Here is a 5,674-nt window from a genome sequence, read left to right on the forward strand (position 1 = left end):
GGACAGTAGCATCTATGGAGGTGCAGGGTGTGGACCCAGACGAGCTGTCAGTCACCAACACTTCCAGCAACAGCCAGAAGATGTTCAGTCCCAAAGGAGAGGATACTTCAGGTTCCCCTACAATCTGCCCCTGGGCCCCTTTGTAGAAAGGAAAAAAGCAAAGGGGGAAGCACCAGCCACTGCCACTGCAGCCTGTCCCCAGGAAGCAACTAATACTCATGGTCTCCCTCCTCCACTCTCCATGCTGGAGTGCCCTCACCCTCAGCGAGCATCTCTGCTGATCTAGATGGCTGACCTGGAGGCATGACCTGAGCTTCCAAGTGCCCGAGCTCCTAGGCACGCCGCCCTTCTCAGGCTGTATCTGTGCCTTTGTCCACTTGCCTTCAAAACTAGGCAGAATTCACTGACATGGTGGGCACCTAAATCTTCACAGGACTTACCTCCCATCCTCCTGAACACACGTGACTTACCAGGACCTCCCGCATATTTGCCACTTCTTGCTCATCTGATCTGATCAACAGGATGCCATCTGTACAGTGACCCATTGTGATGTCCTTTGAAATGTGTAGCTCGTCCAGGTCCCTTTGGCATTTACCAGCTGGGTCCTGATGCTCATTTGGCATATAGTTTTATCCTTCTCTATGGGGCAAGACTGTAACTGTATGCTGGTGTGCATTTCATGTAAATTCAAACTACTTCTCATTCTCCTTTCTAATAGGGATAAAAAAAAAAAAAGAAGAAAAAAACCCAGATTCACCAGATCAATGGAGGCATGCCATGTGCCTGAGACCATGACGGTTTAATCTAACTAAGATCCTCCTTCTAACACAACGGTTTCAATAAGGCTACCCACTGCGGGAGTCTGCTGTCACCCTCCGGGATGCATTTGCTTTTGAAGGAAGTGTGATAAGGGATTATTGCCTCTCTTTAAGGAAGGCATAACCTGCTGTCTCTGCAAGGGTACAATATTACTTTGGATTGACCATGTTGACTGTGGGGAGGAGGCCATTTCAAAAACTTCCACTTAATCTTTCTCACAATGATAGCTCTTCCCTCACAAACCAAGGGACCAATGTGGCTGTTCAGTGAAGTGCCAAGTAGATCTATTAAAATTACACATTTGGAGACTGAAGAAAACAGTACTAGGTTTGTCCATGGACCCAGTGGACTTACACTGAAGCCAGATTCCATTTATTAACTGATCCCCCTAATCTGCTGGGGGCCATGTTGACACTTCAGGTCGCAGATACTACTGATAACTTGAACTCTGTGTTCAACAGGCCTTGGGATATTTGAAACATTTGGAGATCTGCCTTTCTCCAGGGCTGCGTTACCCTGGGTAGTGACTGACCATAGGAAAGGATGAAGGAACTCATTGCTGCATGTTTGTCCTAGTGTTGCAGGATTTTCCTCCTGCAAATTCACCGCTCCCTCAGGAGAAGTGTGCTGAGTTTGGAATGGGCTCAGGTACAAATGGGCAAAGGATTATGCATCCTTATTGGAGAAGCAGCCCTTAGCCTCCTAATCACCCATCCTTGATTTCTTTTGTTTATAGATTAAGCAATATCCTCCTTGGCTGTCCATGCAAACAGAGGAAAAAATTGAAGCCAAAACGTGGACAATTCCTCACTGCAGTTGAGGAAAACCCAATTATTGGCTTAGATTTTCTATTGGAGTTCTCACCATTGACCTAATTTGGATTTCTTAATAGACCCATTTGAAGTTGTTTTCTATCATTTTACTCACAGCTAGAAAACTTTCCTGGGTTTGTGCATGAAAGGGGCTCAGTCTGTTATGATTTTCGAAATTTGTTCCATTCTGATTACTCAGGTTGGGGGAGTATAATTCTTGCCAGGAGGGGAGCTGGAATCCCTCTTCTGGTTAAAGGATGGGCCAGAAGCTCCTCTGTTCCCTCCGTTGTGTGCACATCACCAGAGCGGGAATTTCCCCAGTAATCTTGGCTGCCATCTTGGGGAGGTGAGATCATTGAGCAGTGGGGGTGTGAGAGAGTTAGGTGCTATGGGCAATAACAGCTAAAGGGAATATTCTAGACTGAGGTAGTGGGTCAGAAAAACACCTGCAGGCAAAAGCTCTTTCATGCATGAGCAGGCAGCTCCTGGGAAGAGTCCTGGTGGTCGGAGGGAGCCTTGGAAAGCCTCAGCCAGCAAAGCAGGAGGCCGATGCATTAATATGACGTTGTTCTCATCAACCTGCTGCTGAGGTTTGCTTTGGGGTGAATCATCTCAATGACCAGAACAATCAGCTTAAGCCAAGTTCACCAGCTAATTGCTTGGTCCTTATCTTCATTTCACCAGTGTGGACAGAACCTTGGCTTCTGGCCCAGGCGATCTGAGTTTCTACCATAATCAAGCTTCAGGCCTGAAATCCCACAAGCGACTGTCCCCTCCTTCAAGATGGCGATTTCTTCAGTCCTGTCCTTCCTTCACCCCCAAATTCCTGTCTCTCCCCACAGGTTTCATCAACATTTTAATAGAGTGGTAAGACCCTAAAGGGAGCCAGTACTCCCCCAGGTTAGCTTTCATTTTTTACCTGTATTTTTCCTATGGTCCAAAATTTCTCTACATAATATGGATTATATATTTTTATTATATATTTGTAGAATGAATTATATATTTAAATATACTTCTTTCTTATGTCATATTAGATCACAGTTATAAATGCAAACTGCATTTTGGGTTACTAACTATCGTATAAATAGTATATATAAATTGTATATTATCAATTAATATAAATATGTATTTTATTTATATAATATACAGTCTATATTTATTTGACACCCAGTGCCAGCACTCAGCCGAACTTAGCCATTAAGTCCCACCCCAAATATCACTTCCTCCTCTACGAGGAAGTTTTCTCTTCTCTGTGTGCTTCCCATCCCCTGGACTGCACCTTCCTTCAACACTTGTACAATGTTTGAATTATTTTTATTTTTTTTCTATATTTTTTCATGGACTAGCACGCTTTCTGACTACAATCAGATCACATTAAACCAAACATCCTTAGTACCAGTCCTCGGCACTCCAGTGACACTCAACGTTTATGGAAAGAATGAAATTATTCCAATGCCTGGCTCATAGAAAACATGAAGCAGATGTGTGTCAAGTGAATGAAGAGGGAACAAATTAATAGGTGAGCGATAGTCTGGGACACAAGGCAGATCAACCTCTCATGAAGGGCCTGGGTGAGAGAGCTCGGCTGAGGCTCTCTTACCATATGCCTAACAATGAAAGTTACAAGACAAGCTAACTGACAAACTTATAGAATAAAATGTTCTCGCTTCCTGTCTCAACAAATACATCTTTATAATGAAAAGGGGAAAGACACATGAAAAGTTATGAGTGAAGTGTGATGTAAAGTGGGGAAGATATCAAAGATGTTCATGTCTAATTAATACCTCAAATGTTGAGGTATTCTATTGGGGGGGGGCTGACAGTTTGGGGATAAATAACAAAATAAGGACAAATATAACCCACAATGTATTTACATCTAGCCTATGCCATTTATTTTTCTTGTCTTCATTTCATCAAAAGCAATGGGGTTTTTTTTTTTTGTTATACTTGAGTTTTTCACATCATTTCTGTTTTATTGACAGCAATGCCAGATTGCAGAACCTTTCTTGGATCACTGAAGTTTTTAGATCTTTTTACATAGAAATTACTTTCAACCTGAAGAAGTGCAAATATGTAAGCGCGTATGTACAAGAATATTAAGAGCAGCAGTTGATTGATGTTAGTGTTTTATAACGACAAAAATAGAAATAAATGGGCCCATCACTACGAGAATGGGTGACTAAATTTTGACACAGCTGCACCGCAGTAAGCAGGCACTGAAGGGAAGAAATGGCTGTATCATTTGACTTGGAAGGATTGCCGGGAGATATTCCCGAGAAAAGCTGTACGTGCAGAAATGTGTATAATTCATCTCATTTCCACAAAATAGACAATGACAAAAACTCACATGTGTGTGTATACTTTTGACGTATTTCCGTAGGATGTTTGAACATGGAGAAAAGAGTGGACGGAATCCCCGTCATGGTTAACATGGATTTTCTGTGCATATATATGGAGCGAGTGGTGATGCAAGTTGTGAGAGGAATGTAGATAGAAGAGAAAAAGTAAAACCTGGCTAAGAAGAGTACTCTATACTTAATTTGATCTCAATTGTTCTATATTCTGTATGCACTGTGCGGAAGATGGGAAATCAGAGGGAAAGTTTACATTCACATTTACTGATATAGAGATGTGATAACAGATATGGAATTGTCCAGAAAAATGCTGTGATATCAATATCAATCTATTTCATTCACAGCAAATAAGCAACCTAAAAACCCTGTTCATAAATGTGTCTGTGTTTAAACTGATGAACAAGTAGAGAAGACGGGTACCCGGGCATTAACACTAATCCTCTCAGGGGACGGAGTAAGAGATGGGGCAGGAGAAGGTAAGTTTTCTTGATACAGCTCAGTGTTGTTCTACTGGTTACAAATATCCTGCTTTTGTAATTGGAGAAATAACAAATAAGATCTTTTCTAAAGAATGGAAATCCTAAAGAGCTGGGCTTTATTATGATACTGTCACTTAACACCTCTATTTCCTTGGGCAAGTTTTTTAACTTAAGAAATGGGGGGCCTGGGTGGCTCGGTTGGGTTGAGTGTCGGGTTCTTGATTTCTGCTCAGGTCATGATCTCAGGGTTGTGAGAGCAAGCCCTGTGTCAGGTTTCCGCTCTGAGCATGAAGCCTGGATAAGATTCTCTCTGTCCCTCTCCCCTCCTTGGGCGTGTGCGCACGCTTGCTCTCTCTCTCTCTCTCTCTCTCTCTCGCTCACTCAAAAAAAAAAAAAAAAAAAAAGTACCAGGGACACCTGGGTGCTTAGTGGATTGAGCATTGGACTCTTGATCTCAGCTCATGTCCTGATCTCAGGGTCGTAGGTTCAAGCGCCACGTTGGGCTCCATGTTGGATGTGGAGCCTACTTAAAAAAAGAAAAAAAAAAGTTCTAAGGTGTTTAGATAAAACTAAGACCAAAGAAAGTAAAAAATAGGTCTGGCACATATGCCTGTGGGATCATGTAGCTCTTTTCTCTATTATTAAACTAAGTATTTTAACTTGCTAAAACTAAATTAGAAAAACAATTTGTACACTTCAAAAGTGAAAGGAAATAAATGAACCTAACTACGCATCCAGTTAATGGCGTAATCATGTCACCATCACACAGGAAGGAAGGAGCTTTCTTTAAAACTCCATGATTTGACCAGACATCACCCAGTGACATAAACTCTAAGGAAAAAAGGAACTACAAAAAAAAAAATGTTTTCACTGCTTTCAGGGACCCTATTGTTGGTAATAGCATTTGACTTGATATTCTGAGACTGCTCTCTGGCCACTATAGGACAAACAATAGTTTCCACAGTGTGGTATAATTGAGAACGGAGACTTATGGCATGGTTGGAAGGAGACAGAGTTTTTAAGATCAATGAACTTAAATTAAAAAACCTTGTAATCCTAAAGTGCAGCATAGGGAACATAGTCAATAATATTGTAATAGCATTGTATGGTGGCAGAGGGTAAGAACACTTAACATGGAGAGACTTTCATAATGTATGTGATTGTCAAATTGCTATGTTGTACACCTGAAACTGCTGTAATACTGTATATC

At 41.6% G+C, this 5,674-nt stretch overlaps 1 long non-coding RNA gene across 1 annotated transcript; it reads left to right on the plus strand.

Moving 5' to 3' along the window:
- The first annotated feature begins 2,986 nt into the window (after positions 1–2,986).
- LOC116575322 lies at positions 2,987–4,141 on the plus strand. The gene is made up of 3 exons (XR_004279713.1): positions 2,987–3,150; positions 3,614–3,915; positions 4,012–4,141. It is a non-coding gene; the product is annotated as an uncharacterized LOC116575322 (long non-coding RNA).
- Positions 4,142–5,674: the final 1,533 nt, after the last annotated feature.

This window comes from Mustela erminea, chromosome 16 (assembly GCF_009829155.1).
Source record: "Mustela erminea isolate mMusErm1 chromosome 16, mMusErm1.Pri, whole genome shotgun sequence".
Taxonomy (NCBI): domain Eukaryota; kingdom Metazoa; phylum Chordata; class Mammalia; order Carnivora; family Mustelidae; genus Mustela; species Mustela erminea.